The sequence below is a fragment of the Amborella trichopoda genome, chromosome 9, assembly GCF_054954075.1.
Source record: "Amborella trichopoda isolate Santa Cruz 75 chromosome 9, AtrichopodaSantaCruz75HAP2 v2.0, whole genome shotgun sequence".
NCBI classification, from domain to species: domain Eukaryota; kingdom Viridiplantae; phylum Streptophyta; class Magnoliopsida; order Amborellales; family Amborellaceae; genus Amborella; species Amborella trichopoda.
The window spans coordinates 20,652,450-20,671,827 of NC_142344.1; the positions used below are offsets into that span (position 1 = coordinate 20,652,450).

Below are 19,378 nucleotides of genomic sequence, written 5' to 3' on the forward strand. Positions count from 1 at the left end.
TATAAGAAAGAAAAATATAGATCAGATAAAATACATAAAAAATATAAAAAATCTAAACAAAAATTTATAAAAAAGTTTTCTCCAAATACTAAACATAAAAAGAAACTTTCAATATGTTATAAATGTGGAAAAGTCGGCTATTACAAACACCAATGCAAATTAAAAATGGAAATAGAAGCATTACACCTAGATGAATCAATCAAATAAAAAATATATAATATAATTAATTATGATACAACCTCCTCAGATTCTACTGAATCACTTATAGGAATATCCAAGATGATGACCTAATATGGACAGAGTCATTTGATTCTTCAAATTCTTCTACTGATACAGAACCATCTCATCAAATGGAAGAATCCACTTGCACTTGTCATATACCCTCACATAATCTTCATATGCGTACCCAATAAAATAATTTAATCCTAGATCTCATAGAAAAAATTACAGATCCAGAAGAAAAAAGATCTGTGATTACCAAATTTATTAATTTAGCTAAAACAAAAGCAAAAACACCTCCTATTAGTAAAATACTTGATGAATATAATTTTGCCTTTATTATGAAAAGAGTTAGTAAACAACATCTCACTAAACAAAAAGAACCTTCTATTTCAAAACTTCAACATGAAATCAAATAAGTTAAAAAAGAGGTGCATCAATTAAAAAATAGAATTAAAATACTAGAATTACAAAATTTATCTCATCAAAATTCAGATACATATGAAATTGACTTCAATCATCTAGTCACAACATATAGTCCTGATCCACCAAAAGATATACCAGAAGCCTCAGAAGCTAAACCACTTCTGGTCACAGAACAAGCTCCTTCTGTGAATCTGATAGATAAAATTATGATTCAAAAATGGTTTGTTCAAGTCACGATTATAGTTGCTAAAGATTATCGATTTCAAACATCAGCTCTAATAGATTCAGGTGCTAATCTTAATTGTATTAATGAAGGATTAATACCAACAAAATATTTTGACAAAACAACTCAAATCCTAAATACTGCATATGGCAGTGGACTTTATAAATTATAAATTATCTAATGCTTCTGTTTGTAATAATCATCAATGTATCAACACACCATTCATCATGGTCAAAGGACTAAGCCAAGCTGTTATTTTTGGAGTCCCATTTCTTACATTACTATATCCCTTATCGATAGATCAGACAGGAATATCTTCTAATTATCAAAATGTACCAATACATTTTGATTTTATTCATAAACCAAAGTTAAAAGAAATCAATAGTGTCAAAAGTCAATTACAAAATAAAGAAAAATTTCTTTGTACTTTAAAACAAGAAATTAACTATAAATATGTGGAAAAACAAATACAGAATCCTTTGATCCAACAAAAGATTCAATACATTTAACAACAGATAGAAACCTCTATCTGTAGTGAGCATCCCAATGCTTTTTGGAAAAGAAAAAAACATAGTATTAGTCTACCATATAAACCTGGATTTGATGAAAAACAAATCCCTACTAAAGCTCGACCAATACAAATGAATACTACTTTATTAGACATGTGTAGATTCCCAATAAAAAGGACTTACTAGATCGAGTAGCCAATGCTTGTATATTTTCTAAATTTGACATGAAGTCAGGATACTGACAAATACAAATCCAAAAAAAAGATAAATATAAACAGCATTTAATGTAACCTTTGGACAATACGAATGGAATGTAATGTCATTTGGCCTAAAAAATGCTCCATCAGAATTTTAGAAAATAATGAACGATGTATTCAATGCTTATTATCAATTCATATATATATATATATATATATATATATATATATATATATATATATATATGGGATAATCTAAATTTCACAATCCTTCAAATACAAAAGTTAAAGATAGGCAGAGTTGGGAAGGGTTGATTTATTAATTTTGTAGTCTATTTTTTTAAAAAAAATTACTTTTTGTGATATCTTAAATAAGGGCAATTTTGTGATATTATTACAGGATAAAGGGGCACTTTTATCATCTCCACAAAGGGTAAAGTTGAAATGTTTATTAAAAGACAATGGCCTTTTACAAATAAAATTTCAAGACACTAACTTCCAAAATGACATTATACTTTTGTAAAAATTTCAAATTTGCTCTTGCTTAATAGTTAAGTTACCTATTAAAATGATTTTTTAAACAAAAAGTAATTATCTTTTTTATATGAGCAATGATCCTATGCGACCCTCCCACACCCATGTGTATCGGACCCCAAAAAATCACCATTAAATTTGGCACAAATCTCTAAAAAAGTTATCACATGCGTATGAGATTTGACTTTTCTAGAAATACGTCTCAAATTTAATGGTGATCCTTTGAGGTCCTACACACATAGGCGTGGGAGGGTCTCACAAGGTAATTTCCCTTTTTATATATACACCCATCACAACCCCTTCTAACTTTAACTTTTGTATTTTGAGCCCTATATATATATCTATATATAGGAAGATGCTAGGGTGAGCCCACTAGCTTACAGAATAATATAAGAAGCCCAATGGCCCAGATTAAATCTGGGCAGATCTTACGGCCCAGAGTATTTGAATTTTAAGTTTTTTTCTACAAATCTAAATCACTTGAAATTTTAAGTGAATATTCTTCTCATCAAGCCACACTAATAAAAATATAAAACAAATAATCCCCAAAACTAAAATGACCAAAATACCCCCAAAAAATTACTAGGGTATTTTTGCCATTGTTTTTCATGTAAATTATTTTTTTAATATTTTTCGAATATTCATCTATTTTTTATCAACACACATCTAAAAATTTAGGTGGTTTGGATTTGTAAAAAAAAAAAATTAAAATTCACATACTATCAGGCATCCGTGAACGTTAGATCGGCCCAAATTCAATTTAGGCTATTGGGTTCATTTTTTCTTATGAGCCCATTGGCTCACAGAAGTATTTTCCATATATATATATATATATATGGGAAACTATGGGATTAGCCCACTAGCTCATATGAACATATGAGCCCAACGGCCCAGATTGAATCTGGACCGATCTGACGATCACAAATATCTGGTAGTACTTGAATTTTATTTATTTTTCAATATATCCAAATCACATGAAATTTTAGGTTTGTGTTCTTCTCATCAAGGCGCACTTAATAAAAATATAAAAAATATTATCCATGAAAACCAAAATGACCAAAATACCTCCTGAAACATTTCAGGGGTATTTTGGTCAATTATTTTCATGTAAAATATTTTTTTGATATTTTTCGAAGATTCACCTCTTTGTGATGAACACATGCCATATGAACATATGAGCCCAATGACCCAGATTGAATATGGGCCGATCTGACGATCACATATGTCCGGTAGTGCTTGAATTTTATTTAGTTTTCTACGTATCCAAATCACTTGAAATTTTAGTTTTGTGTTCGTCTCATCAAGACGCACCTAATAAAAATATAAAAAATATTTATTCGCAAAAACATATAACCAAAATACCCCCAAAACTTTTTGGGGGTATTTTGGTCAATTTATTTTATGTAAAATATGTTTTTGATATTTTTAGAAGATTTACCTATTTTTGATAAACACATGCTTAAAATTTTAATTGATTTGGATTTGTTATATTTTCCTTGAACATCCCAAATTCAAGATCTTCATGGTTTTTGTACCGGCTTAACTACCCTAAACAAAAAGAAACTTCATAATTGCATATCCGTAACCAAAATAAAAATTTATCACTAATTCTCTCTCAAATAAGAAAAATAACATTTATCACTAATTTGTCGTAACTTACAAAATACATTAAAAAAACAAAAAAAACAAAAACAAAACAAAATTATTCCCAATGTTTATTCCCAAGTCTCACCGAAATACAAAGGAACTTTCTCACCATCCAACTCCATTCAAAACCAACAGAAAATTCTCCATTCTTCATGCCCATCCAAACCAACAAAAATTCCTCATCTCTTCCTTCCCATCTTCTTCCCTTTCTTATCAGCCAATCCCCCAAACCCTTTGCTTTTACCTTTGCCTCCCTTTCCCCTCACCTTTGCTCCCTTTCCCTTCTTTTTACCAACTTTTCCAGGCTTCCCCACCCCATGAGTCCTCATGTCTTTCTTCATTCGAGAATCCACCAACACTTTACCTTTTCCGGGCTTCACATGAACCCCCTTCTTTGCTACCTGGTACTCTTTATTTGGCCTTTTAGGTGTTGCCTTCTTGTAAAGCTTGTCAATCATCTTCATCTTTGATCTCTCGGAAATATCTGTCTGATCTGAAATAGAGTTTGCCTTTCTCTTCACAGACTCAAGCTTCCTCATGGCCACTCTCTTCTTCCTAGCCTTGGCTTGAGCCACCTTCTTGGCTGGCCGAGCATCTATCTCCCTAAATTGGGCCCTCATGGCTTCTACCTCTTCTCGAGTGATGGGCTTTAATGGCTTGTTGTGCCTCTTTTCATCCTCCAAAAACCAAATTGGCAAATCCTCCTGGTCGTCAAATGTATACCTGGTTTTTTTTTTTTTTCAGTTAGCAATGAGGAAGCATGCCTTTGACGTAAAGAAGATCATGCACATTGTAGTACATAACTATTCATGAGGAAAAGAAAATTATCCCAACTAGGAGCATTATGTTTAGAGTTCTTCTATTTTGATAGGGGTAGGTTTAGGGTCTTTTATGTTTCCCTTGCAGAAGTAAAGGTGTACCTGTTATAAGCATCAGCAAGTATCTGCTCCCTTTGCTTCTACCTCAACATCTTCTTTGCATAGGCCAAGATTTCAGCCTTTGAGTCAGTGTCATACTCTGATTCATCACCATCAGAAGATGAATCATCACTTGATGAGGAGCCCTCAGCAGGGACAATTTCAAAGTCATCTTGTTGGGATACATAAATCTTTACACTAAAAAAATCTTCAATGAAGTCTATTGCCTTTTGTTATTGTATCTATGAACAATCTATTGCCTTTTCTTATTGTATCTATGAACAATTAATTAGTTATATCTATATGAATATGAATACATGCAAATTGTGTGTGTGTATCAAAAAGAAAATGCAGGAATGAAACAGGACAAAATTTTGAACCGCAATCAATCCGATTTTATTAAAACTATATCCACGGTATTTCCAAACCTATCATCAAACTTATCCTTCTCCCTGGCGAATTGCATAATCATGTTTCCTCGTTCAGGAATAAAGATGACCAAATACCCAAATATTAAGAACAATTCAAATCCCTTACCTGACTTAAGGAATCGAGCTTATTTGGCCCCAACTTTTTCGAGATAGAAGGTGTGGGGGCATCTTGGATGACAACTTCCACTTCATTTTCACTACCATATTTGGTTGCTGCCTCTTCTGGTTCTGTTGATGCAAACACATCCTGACTGAACCATTGTTCAGTGAGTTGCTCTTTGGTGAGCGGCAGCTCCTCATGGAGTGGTACTACTAAAGGATTTGCTTCCATATCTTGGTCTACATCGGAATCACCCGCCAAGTCTTGACCACCAACCTTGGTATCCTGCATGTAAAATTTCCTTGCATTAATAAATGATCTCGCAAGTTATTTTACATAGTAATTATATTTGATATCAAGTTAATAATAGCAATAACCAGTGTTTCAAAAATCGCCGATCCGGATCGGGTATCGGTGATACCGCTCCAAATGTAGTATCAGTAAAACCGGGCGGTTCCTACTTTTTTATTTTTCAATCCGGCTTTCTTTTTATGCACCCACCATGGTTTTTTTGAAATGTGATTGACAAAATTTCATGCCAACTTGCACTCCACCTTACTCCCCACCTTACTCCCCACCTTACTCCTGTACTCCCACCTTACTCCCTACACGTGATTGCCAGCTTAAAAAGCTTCAACATGCAATACGCACGCTTCACATGGCCAAGACAACATTCAACGTAACCAGATCGTTGGGTTTTTTTATAGTATTCATTCTTCTCACATCGCTTCAATGTGGGATATATCTGTGAGTTGAAAAAACGCTAGCAAATATTATTAGCGTGGGATAAATTGCAGTGTGATGGTGTACGCGCGATGGTGTATGCACGACGGTGTACGCCCGTCATGAATAAGAAAGTTGTATGTCCGATTGTGGCAATGAAATTTGATGATAAAAAAAGAAAAAAATTATTAAAAATAATAATTAGGTGCCCATCACCCCTATCTTTCACCAAAAAAATTTAAATTTACTTACAAAAAAAACATAAAAACTCTATTAAGCTATTATATCATGGTATTATTTCATTATATGAGTAATAATTAACTAATTAGTTAATTAGGATTAAAAAATTAGTACTAGCTCATAGGATAATAAAAATAATAATAATAATAATATCATTTCTAGTCTATTGGATATTGAAAAAAAAAAAGTTTAGAGGATATTTTAAGATAGAAAAATAACACTAACTCGTACTACTTTAGAATTTATTTCAAGCAACTTTATCAATTATCCCACATTACAAATATAATTTTTTTAATTTATTAATAACCAAATCTTTTATATTATTTATTAATTTATTTCTATTATAAATTTTATAATATACTATTTTTTCTTATAATTGTAAATAAGATTTTTTAAATTAGATGATATATAAGACATTTTATATTTTTATTTGTATAATAAAATAATTATAAAATTTAAAGTTATAAACTAACAACCTCAATTTCCATATATATTATTATAGTTAGTTAAGTTGTAATAATTTTGGATAAGTAAAAAAAATTAATAAATATTTGATACTTTGATGTGATACTAATTTATGTGTAAAATTAATTTTTTTAATCTTCTAATATAAAAGTGTTTATAACTAGTTACCTGACATTGCAAGTATGAATTTATTTATTTACTTTTTAATTTTATTAAAATATTATTGTAAATTTATATTTCTAAATTCTATATTTCTATCCAAATTAATTGTTATATATTAGATTTATTTATTTGTAAGGGTCATACCCTTGTTTTTTGAATCACGCTTATTATAATATTACAATTAATAATTATACTAATTACAATGATAACTAAGTCTTATAGTTTAGTTATTTCTTTATTTATTTTAATTATACAGACATCCATATAGAAAAACAGTGTCTCAATAATCACCTATTTTTACAAAGTAATGAAAATGCATAATGCACCACTCCTAAATTCATTTACAAATTAAAATAATATTATTTTTAGAGATTTACAGTTATTTTTTATAGATTTTTTGAGACAAAAATTGCCGATTCTGCCCGATTCCCGATCCAAAACACCGATTCACCAGTCCGGATGGGTTTTTGGGGTGCCCGATCCGAGGCACCGATCCGTTTTTTAAACCACTAGAAATAACTGATATCAACAAACATATTGGCAATCTTAAAATTTTGATTTATTATTGACGGGTGATTATTAATCAACGCAAACAAAGAAGCATCTGACATTTTTTTAAGAGAATTATATACTTCCCTAGAAAATGCTTTTGCACACAATTATGTAGAAAAATTTTATGATGATAGATTTCAGATGAAGTTCAGCTTTTTAATGTAACTTCTGCTTTCAACCTTAAAGTCCAAAACCGTTAAGAAATCATGAAACTCAAACCCATCATAAGCAAGTGCCAATACTCTGGTGTGAAATGATGCCTTCCATAGCTCACCACTTCCATCTGCTAAATCCAGCCTCGCACGTTTGCGCTGCTTGGAACTTCTTTCCTTTCCAGTCACAAACCTTTCATAAGCTTGATCCAGAAACTCCTCAAGTTGTTCATCATACCTAACAAGATGAGAATTTTTTCAAACTTCAAACAAACTCCCCAAATTACCACTTTAGAAGAAAAAAAAAGGAACGACTTTCCCACGTACATAAACTGATGTTTATGTACTAAGCAAGCATACAAAGCTCAAGTACATTCTTTCTCTAAATAAGCGAAAACTAAATGCACGACAAAGATTTAGAAGACCAACAAATGAAGTTGCATCCGGTTATCCCTGCATCAAGAGAGTCCACAATCAAAAAGGAAAAGCATCCCACTTCAACCCCAGCCAGTAAATCAACCCATCCATTCTATCCCAAAGAGCATGAAAAAGGAAATGGACAATGGCTCACAAATGGTGGAAACTTATGTGAAATGTGAGTGAGTCTCTAAGGGAATGGCAATTCATTTTGGGCCCATCTGATCATGTTGAAGCATCTCCCTTGACCAAAGGAGAAATCAAGAAGATACCCAATCCCACAAGAACAGCATGGTCCCTCGACCTTAAGGATCCTTCTGTCACACCTCTAAAACAATCCCCTAATTCCAGCTGGTTTGGAAGTACCAATCAAACTATTGCTAATTTACTTATTTTCTTCTTTTTGGCTTAGTTACCCAGGGTTAGATCCCCAATGGTCTATCAATCACAAAAAATATTCAACAGTAATAAGATTGAAACCCCAAAATTCTTTCCCAAAAGGTTCCCATGCTATTATGCATCCCTGGTGTGCCCTTTGGTAGTCAAAACACAGTACGTAGACCACTAAAAGCTCAGTCGTTCTTCTCTCCAAAAGCACCACAACATAGGCAACGAGCTGTGTCTCCAAAGAAAGAGATCTTTGACAAGGAATGGGATCGGATGTCAAAAGTTCTCTCTTTTGCCTAACTAAATGACTTGAGCTTTCAGTGAAATCAAACCGAAGATACAGAAGCAGCACTGTGCTTTGGTCAAAGAGTCATCAGGAATATACTGATAGATCTGCTTTTTATTGGACAACGTAGATCATGTCAGCTTCGGTATTTATTTTTGCCAAATGGCGGCAAAATAACTATAGCACTTCAAAGAAAAGGCAAAAACTGTATGATGTACCTTCGGTGTTCTTCATCAGAATCAATGTCACCAGGAGAATCCTCCTCACCTTCACATACACCAGTTTCTTCACTCTCACTTTCCACATTGTCACCATTTATATAGTCAAACTCAGTTGAATCAACAGCTTGCAGATCTTTTTTCCCCTGAGAACACACAAGAGAAGAATTGAAAACATCATTTAGATTCATAGAAGAACATCAATAACGAGAGCCTCAACAAAACCTAAACTTCGAGAAAACTTTCATGTAACAAGCACAAGCGAGCAGTCACAATTCAAACATGAAAATATGTTTTTATATTTTAAATTTGAGACAACAGAAATGTATCAAAACCAAGAATAGAAACATGAAAGCATAAAAAAGTGCATGGTTATTAATTATAATACAAAGGGAACTGAGTTATTGCATCAAAGAAAATTATCAAATGCGGTACACACAAACAATAACAAACTTGTAGCAAATTAGAGCAATAAGAAAATTAGAGCAATAACAATGACAGACCGAATATTATTGTTATGGGGCTTGTTGATGGAGTATATTAATACGAAATTTAGAGAGGGGAGTTAGGTAGAACAGTTATGATAGAGTAACAAAATCAATTTTGAATGTAACCGGATGGACTAGTAGGGAAGCTCTCCTTGGGCATATAAGCCAATAAGCTAGAGGTGATTCTAGAGATGGCCATCTCCCTAGAGACACATTTTTTTGAAGGTTTAAATATAAATCATTGTAGCCCAGGTGGGAATTGTTACAGCAGGTTTGCATGTTTTGGATGCTACACTTCCTAAATCTACCCTTGTATGCACTTCTTGTTTCACTTTTCAAAATATCAGCATAGCAGAGAAGGCAACATGAAATTGTCCTCTAGTTATGAAGAGATCCACCAAACTAAATGACAAAAAACCAAAACGATGAATTGGAAGGGCCCCATGTATGATGGAACTTTCCACAAGTTTTATATAGGAATGCAGAAAGATCCACAAGAACAAGAGTAGTACAATGTCACAAGGAATACTTTCCACAATTTTTATATAGGGATGCAGAAAGATCCACAAGAACAAGTGTACTAAAATGTCACAAGAAATACTACTTCCAAAATATAATGACTTCTTCACCCAACAAGCTTCGGTCAATATTAGCAACTGGAATCTTAGAAGCCAAATCAAAAAGCCATACAGTTTAACCATTTGCAGACCCCAAAATAAGTATAATGCTTCACATCTATATGTATGGAAATTCAGCAAACTTGAATAACATTATTTCTAAGCGCTAAAAAGTCGGTACCCAAATTCACATGAGAAATCAAACTGAGTTCCAAGAAATTGGAATGTTTGGCTTTTTCTCATTTCCTGAAGAAATTTATGGAGCATAATATAATCCATGTGACTATAGAGGATCCATTGTCAAGAGGGTCATCACCGTCCAATCAATGTTGGATGGTGATAAGAGAAGTGGAACCTGTAAGAATACTACACGACTCTAATGAAGGATTATACTCTTTCCCCATCAATGTCCAATCATTGAATGTACAGTGACTCAAAAAAGGATAAATTAAGATTCATTTCTGAGTTATAACCAATGTTTTACATAGATATGGAGATTGCCATATATACTTCCTGATATAACTATACCAATGAATTTCAGCAAAGACAATTCAATTTTCAATTTTCCTTACCTCAGCCAAAGCAAAATTTTTTGCTAAGCAAAAAAGATTCATCATCACTATCACTGAGCCTTCTCCCAACTATTGCAGAACGATTACATGCATCTTGTTCTGCAATTCTGCTCTATCAAGGGCCATACCCTCGATCAGACCATAAGTCACCATATCTCTTCTCACTAATTCCATACATGTCCTTTTGGGCCTTCCCCTAACCCTTTTATCCCTCAATAAATTACACTTTGGTCCCACAAACTGTATGACGTTAATACGAATACACAAATACCAATCTTACCATTCAATCACTTTGTCTAGCAACTAGACATTAGCAATCAAGCCATCAAGAACCGACATGAAAAAAATATGGAAAATATAAAAGACACTATATAGTTTTAAGCTCTTAGAGATTGAAATGAATAGGGAGCATAGACCTCATAACATAATGATTGTGGGTAGAACTTAATGGATCGTTCTCAACTTTTGACTACAAATACTTGAATACAGGAATCAAAACAAATGGAAATCAAGACCAAGCAATGACAAGCACATTGGTGAAGGCTTGTACAGAGAACCAAAATGGTATATTGGTAATTCCAAACAAAAGGAAGTGCTATGCAAACTAGTGTAACTCCAAGCATGACAAACCTTGATGGAGGACAGAGAAAACAACTCATTGTCAATGTAACCATCTTCCATTGCATCTATTTGCATTCCTATCTTTGTACGAGATTTTTCCTGAAGATTCAGGATGAACAAAACAGTGTCATTGATTTTTCTCATCAGTAGAAACTTCTCATATCAGTTGGAAAAGAGCGAAGAAGTCTAAGAAATAGCTTTTAAACAACTAACATTAATATCAATAAAAAGATAAATAGAAACAAGTAAATGAACCTTAGCCCGTCGTTTTGCAAGGAGTTTCTTTGCTCTTTTCTTCTTGCTGTCCAAAACATAAGTCAATTCCTCCATTTCGTTAAGTATGTGCTCATCATCATTTTCCTGAGTAGTCATCCCATCTTCTTCATCAGAAGCCTTAGGAGAAGCAACTTTCTGTTCACCTGACAAGGCCTTTCTTATGTGCATGCGTCACCTGAAGTTCAGCTCGAACTCAATATATTACCTAATTTTGCGGCTTATGACAATGTTTCCAATTTAAAAATCTATTTGAATTTCCTAGGCTCAAAGAAAAACACTTGGAGATGGACGTCACACAGAATATATTTCATAATATATTTAAGTGCAACATAAAAAGACGGGTCCACAAAGAACAGTTGAAAGATTTCAGAGTTCCTTAACATGAATAAGGATGCAACTCATCTTTCATTGAAGAAGTCTCTTGTTCATCATTCACATACATATCTATATATTTGCAACAACAGGAGCTTGATGTATATTCTTTTCTTATAAAAAGAACATTTTTCTTGTCTTTTGAAAAAAATGTAAAACATACACTTTGTCTCTAAGAAAATATCCTGCAATATAACATAGAATGCATGACACTCACTCTCATTGGTAGCACCGGAAAATTTTCATAGCGGCCTGTATTTTTCTGGCGTCATATCAATGATGATTTAAATGGGCGGCAACAAAAATAACTTGAATAGAATTAAAAAAAAAAAATTGCCAAGAATGTTGTGAGAAGCACGGGGAATGATAGTGAGAAAGAGAACAAAAGTGGGACATGCAATGACTTCAGAGTTTGAGATATTTCACGTAGAAAGGATCAAGATAAGTCAATAATTGCATGCCGGACCCCACTATAGACAGTAAATTACAACACTTAAATACATGTACTCAGCAAAATGATTAAAATGCATTAGTAGGACTTCCAACTTCATCAGCAATTAATTCTACACGAATTCAAGTTCCATAAGAATTTCAGGGCTTCCATGCATCTGATTCATAAGCAATTAAGAGAGAAATACTAGTGCACAAAGCAATCAAGCTAAGGAACAGGTGGAAGATGGCAGGTAAGGTTCAGTATCCATGAAGAAAAAGAAAGCTAGATTAATAAAATAATAATAATACATACTTCAGTAGCTGCTTAAAATCTTGTTTTCCCAGAATGAGCAAATCATCACAGAGTGCTTTGATCTGCAGACATAAATATAAAACAGTAAGCTCATAGAGAAACAAAATATAGAATAGAGCTACGTCACCCGTCAAGTAACTTACTTCTTCTGTTGTTAAAGAATGTTCTTTGATGGTCAAACAAGCAGGATCCTCGAAAGCTATGCATGTAACTGATCCAAGAAGATCCAAAGGCATCTCTGACCATACAAATTCAGACGCCAAACACACCTTTCGCAAGATTGAAGCTCCATCCTCATAGCTGCATATGACAATTAAGTTGGAGAAGAGAACAACTCCAATGAAAAAGAATAACCAAATTGCAAACATGGTTTATAAAGAAAATATGACAAACACAAAATAAAAAAAAGTTTTAGAATAATTACTCAGAATAGCACTAAATTTTTAGTTAAAAAACAAGAAATCAATTCCGGGCATGACAAAGACGACAAGCCTAGTAACCATACTAGCAACAAGGTATCTATCAATATCCCAAAACAATACACAAATAAATAAGAAAATTTATCAATTGGTAATGACTTCATCTGATAACCACAAGCAGATAAGAACAAGATAGATTACCCCTCCCGATTTCTTTTTTGCTTGGTTCCTCTAAGAACATCCATCACCTATGTGAATTGAGTAAATACAGTTCAAAAAAATTAGAATCAAATTCGGAAATTAAAAGTACATAAAGAGTTTATCATTCTCCAATATTATTCAAGAAAAGGCTAACATTCTTCAAGAATCCATTTGGCCGATAAACAGAGTACCTTTGGGGGTTCTATGGCCCCTTGAAATAGATGTTTAACATCAAGAAGCCGTGGATCAATCTTTGCAGGGGCTTTATATCTAAGCCCCACAACATAAATTTCAGCAGAAGTTGAACGACTTGCCGAGGGTTTGGTCACCTCAACTTTCTCAAACAACTGCAATTCATAGTTTAAAGATCAACCCAAAGGAAAAGCATCCAGACAGCTCAAAAGAGAAATTTTTGCTATGAAAAAGATGATACCTGCTTTAGACAATAAAGTACTGCATTGTAATCTTGTGACCTGAATACCTATAAGATGAAATGTCACACATGCTTAGACGGATATTAAATACTTACATTATTGACCTGAATACCTATAATGAAATGTCACACATGCTTAGACGGATATTAAATACTTGCATTATTGTATTACTAAGGACGTCTAGAAAAGATGATTGAGCACCAAAAGCATAATTATATGGAACACACAAAGGAAGTATATAATGACAAGGATATTAGTAACCAAACATCTGAAACAATAAGTGGCAGCATAGACAAACCATTCCATTCAGAAATAAATGTAAGTATCGTACAAAGAAATGGTACAAGAAAGACATTAAATAAATAACACTTTCAAACTTACAGAGAGTTCTCAAAATATAAGAATGGGCCCAAAGCATATGTGGTCAAGGTAGTGGTGTACCACAACATGACATCTTGATCTGTACTCCTTCAAAATCCCAAGTTAACATTTAAAATTAAAAAAAGAAAAATAGTGTAGAAAATATCACTTACTCAAACTCAGGCTCAGGAACTCACTGAGCCAAGATACTAGCAAGTTCATCAGCTTCCCGTGGAAATGCCAGAAATAGAATCTTCCCTAACACTAAGAATCTCATGGATATCTTAAAAACTATAGAGAAGCTTCAGTTGGAAAGGGGAATCCCAAGTTCTCCAACAAATTACATTAGACAAATCCCTTTCAAATATTAGAAGGCCAAAGAGGATGACACAAAAACTGAGATGCTAAAGGAAACGCTATAGTCTTGGTATCCACAGAGTCCATGATGCCAACTGGAACCTTCCTTGATAGCGCTATCTACAAATCCCACCAGCACAAAGTCTCAAGGAAGATTCCATCAAAATTAAGGTAGAAACCAACTACCCAAAACTTACTATAGTTTCACTAAACATACAGTCCTAACTCACAAAACATATCGCTTAGTCTACTCCATGGTTCCTCGCTATCCACCACTACAATTTCCACCCCTAATGCACTGAGAATTCAATCCTTCATATCCTCCAAAAGTGCCAGAAAGAATTGATCAAAGAGTACTTCCAAAGAAAATGGCCATGTTTATGAATGAACCAAGACCAAGAACTGAACTTCATTCAAGAATCTTAAAGCACCCAACCAAATATTCTTCTATCAAGTTCCAAAGTCAGTAATCATTGTATTTTATAAGCACCCAAAAAAGAATGCTCCTTAGTAGCAAATGGGTACCTTGTCCTGAAGAGCTACAGTTTTGTTCAAATGTGCAATCAATATTGTAAAAATCAAAGCCCATATTGTGAAACCCATTCTCCATAATCAAAACCCAAAGCAAAAGGACTCAAATCTGAGGGTAGTCAGACAAACATTATCCACAAAATGAAGATCTCAAAATTAAAATCCATACTACAAGACGATTCAACGATAAGGAATTTTTCAGTGAACAGTGCTATCTACTACCATTAAATGAACATATGAGGGTTTAAAGAGAATATAACAATTAGACATCCAATTGTGTAGTTGGGAGCGAGCTAGCTACTTCTTAGTCATGAACTTTGCACACTAAATCTCCAATTTCCCGAATTGAGTCATAGACGAGCTCAAAAAGATACCTTAGTCAATGAATATTAACTTGTAATCTCTCATTGAGTAAAAAGCTTATGCATAGTTTCTGCAATGCGATGATTTCGCCTCATAATTAGCAATGCTCACATAAACCTCACACTCAGTAACCCAACACATCAAGTTGCAAACAAACAATTCAAACCTTATATTACATCGATAAATACATCGAAACATACCATTTTGATCTCAAGCCATCCACAATGAACTAAAAGTCAAAAACCAAGAAACTCAAACAAATGAAGTCCAGGGTGAGAGATAGAGATGAGAGAGAAGAGAGAGCGAACCCTTTAATACCTTAGTGACAAAGGTCCCCTTGGGCACAAGGAATTCCGACGCAAGCCGAACCGCATCCACCACCAATGCAGCCTGACTGGTCGCCTCCTTTGCCCATGCCCCTCCAACATTTGGGGACCCATCGTGCAAAATTACATCAAATGCCCCACACCCATTCTCCCCCAACGTCTTCCTAATCGCTGACCTACAGTCCTGAGTCGTGATATCACCCTGTATGGAAACCGCCCCTTGGATCGGCCTTATATGCACAAGGTCCACCCCCAGCACAAAGCTGCCAACGGGCATGTGCTTCACCGCAACTTGCATCCACCCACCCGGGGCGGCACAGAGGTCCAAGAGCGACCTAGCTGAGGGCAAAATGTTAAATTTGGAGTTCAGTTGCATAATCTTGTAGGCTGCTCTTGACCTGTAGCCTTGTTCTTTGGCAAAATGGTAGAATTTATCGAGGCGATGTTTGCCCTTTGCTGTTCCCATTTCTTCTGATGGGTTCTACGCAGAGATTGAGGGACCGTTTATGGTTATAAAGTATATGGAGCTGGGACTTCTTTGTGTGCTTAAGGATTTGATGTTTTTGCAGGAGCAAAGAAGGTTATTTTGAGCCGATAATGAAACTTAAACCTACAAAATAAAACCACAAATTTGGATAGGCTCTGAAACATCATCTGTAAGCGAAGAATTTGTACAGTGACAGTGTAATTGGAAGTGAGAAAAGGGGATCTTTGTTGAAGCAAGCCCAAATTTCTTCTTTGGAGATTGGGTCTTCAAAAACCCAAGCTGAAATGCTTTTTAAGAGTCCTTTCCACTGTTGCCAAAAAGCCATGGAGCAGAGCTTCGCACGGGTTTCAGAATGAAGCTCAAACCCCCAGAAGCCGAAATCCTAATCAAAGAGATTTTAATGTACATGCGGGCTGACTTATCAAATTTACTCTTTTGGCCTGCTAAGTTCGGTCTGCTCCATAGTCAGCAAATCGCCGTTTGACCGGCGAAAAATCGATGTTTTTATAGAAACACTTTTAAACGGCTGCTTTTTTAAAAAGGTCGGGTAACAATAGCGTAGTTTTTATATAAAAACGTTTTAAACGTCCTTTTCTCATAATATCATTTAAATCAGGCCGATAAGTAGCATCTTTTTTTACCTATAATGTTTTTCTGGAAAGATTCTTTTTTTTTTCCCTTTTGTGTATTGCAGCCATTGCTACTTTTCATGCTTTTGAAAAAAAAATTATTTCCAAAAAAAAACCTTAAACATAAATTTTTACACCCATTATGTTCTTCAAAGCCACAATTTAAACATTTTTCCCCTTTTTTAAAAAAAAATTTAAACAAATAGATGTAGATTTCAGTGTTATTATGGAAAATCATTGCGTAAATGAAATACTATTTAATGCAAATCATTTTGTAAAGCAAATCATTGTGTAAAGAAAATCATATACATGCATATTTCTATGATTATTTGTACTAATTGTTTTTATGAAAATACTATTTATGGCGCAAATTAGAGCTCAAAACATAGTCTTTTACTGATGAATGAGAAGCAGATTGCTTTTGATTATGTGATAACAAAGATAAACAATATAGTGTAAATTGTAAACTTACAGGAGCAAGCAATTGTACATTTAGGATTAGTTCCCCAAACCTAATCCTTCACCTCTTCTTGCTATTTCTCTAAGAAAATGGAAAACCCTCTTCCTTTTCTCTCTCTAAAAACCAGTTAGGGCCTCTTGAGCAATTAGTATAGTTAAACCTTTCTCTCAAACAACATTCCAAATCATAGAGAAAAACCCTCATCAAACTATCCCAAATCAGCATCCCATATTTTTTTTCTCTTTCTAAAAACCAGGGCCTCTTCCATTAAGAATTGTGAAGCCCATGACCTTTTCCTTCTTCCTTCTTCTCTCTCTATAGAAGTTGGCTATGAGCACAGCCCTATTTTCTTCTCTTCCTTCTTCCTCTCTTTAAACCATAAACACAACCGTGTATGAGCACACCCCTATTTTCTTCTCTTCTTTCTTCCTCCTCTCTCTAAACTGTAAACACATGTGAAATCTACAATTTTATGAGCCTCTTTTCAATTAAAGAAAGGAAAAAGTTTATATAAGGTTGCAACCTTAAACGTAGAATTACATGTGTGTCTCAAAAATCCATTGGAAAATATTGTTTTAATGTTGAAAAATCATATAATTGATCATCCCGATATCAAGTTATATGAATATGAAAAAAAAGAAATTGATAATAAAAACTAGTGCATTTTGCATCTCATTATCTAGACCGTCCATTTTTGAGATTTTTATATGTTTATAGATCTACTTGATTTTAACTATTTTTGAAATTTAAAATTTTATAATTAGATATGAAAATAGATTTTAACATAGTCCTAATACTTTTTACACCAACATTACATATTATGATAAAATTTGGAGGTACACCTTAATTGGATTGTTTAAGGTTGCAACCTTATAGAAACCACACCCTTAAAGAAATTCATAAAACTTTAACTGGAGTGACCATAGTCACCATACTATAGTTAAATCCTTGTAATGAGAAAACAAAAATCATGTATTTTTTTTGGTACCTGTCAAGTAGGCGTGATGTTTAAGTATTTAACGAATAAATTTATATAGTATATTTGTCGCCATATCATAGTTAAAGTATTTAATGAATAAATTTATATAGTATATTTGTTTTTGGTATGTAATAAGTAGGTGTGATATTTATTAAAGTATTTAATGGGTAGATTTATATGGTACAATTGTTTTGGTATATACTAGTTAATTATGTATTTAATATTGAATGATTGCATGAGGCATTTAAATAGTCACATTTAAATTAATTGACTTAATTATATTATTCTAGTAAAGCTTTTATTTAGCTTTACTTAGTGAAGAGAATCACTCTAGGCTTCATTGGATTTTGGGGAAGCCTGTAATTATTTTTTCGGTAAAATTTTTTGAAAAAAATATAAAAAATATAAAATAAATTAAAATAATTTTGTAGATAGTTGTCATCCATACATGTGATTTATCTGCCATATTTTATAAACCTATTACCCCATTAGGGCAGCACAAGAATGAGTCACAATCACATACATGAAGATATTAATAGAAAATGATGACCATTCTAACTCGTATTTCAACCACACAAGCAATTACATACACCCTCACAACCTCACCACAAAAAGTGATCTAGGGCCACATCAAACTCTTCTTTTTTTTTTTTTTTATGATTGATTTTTTTGCGTCAAAGACTAAAATATAAAACAGTATCAAAATATTCAAAATATCATAAAATCTCATGTTCCTGATCCTAGGAAATATTGAGAGTTAAGAAGCTGCCTCGGCAGTCAACGGGGGGGCCCAGGCTGGCCATACCTTTAGTGGCTTAGGTGCAGCATAATGTCTTACAAAACACTAAAATGAGGAACTCAACAATTGACCTATAATTACAATATGCGCAATCCAGATATTACAATCTGATTTATTAATAAGAAAATAGTAGAATTGACCTTGTTGATACATGAGGATAAAGAGAGAAGAAAAAAAAGGGGGATCAACTGTCAAAGGTCCTGCGCGACAACAATGACGGCCCTTACTGTACTCTCGCCTCTCTATCTCTTCAACGCCCTCTAGCTCCCCTCTCTACCGCCTCACTTGAGTGTCTCACCCTCTCCTTTGTTCTTCTCTCATTTGTTTTTATTATTATTATTTTTTCTTTTATAGGTAGCATGTTTAACGCTTCATTATTTCCTAAAGGGAATCATAACGGAACGTATATAGGCAAAATTGAATAGTGATTTTGTCTATGCTCATCACCAAAATTCATCGTAAGGTCACGATTGTCTGGTAGCATTTCAATTTTTTTTTTTTTTCTACAAATCAAAATGATATGAAATTTGGCGTGTG

General features: G+C 33.6%; 1 non-coding gene across 1 annotated transcript; it reads right to left on the reverse strand.

Annotated features, from left to right (window-relative positions):
- Positions 1 to 3,696: 3,696 nt before the first annotated feature.
- Positions 3,697 to 16,452, reverse strand: LOC18436411 (adoMet-dependent rRNA methyltransferase spb1). The gene is made up of 13 exons (XR_016041692.1): positions 15,480 to 16,452; positions 13,550 to 13,597; positions 13,308 to 13,463; positions 13,117 to 13,163; positions 12,640 to 12,796; positions 12,497 to 12,558; positions 11,359 to 11,554; positions 11,113 to 11,202; positions 8,806 to 8,951; positions 7,588 to 7,735; positions 5,210 to 5,488; positions 4,676 to 4,863; positions 3,697 to 4,478 (listed from the first exon to the last, which is right to left on the reverse strand). It is a non-coding gene; the product is annotated as an adoMet-dependent rRNA methyltransferase spb1 (transcript).
- Positions 16,453 to 19,378: the final 2,926 nt, after the last annotated feature.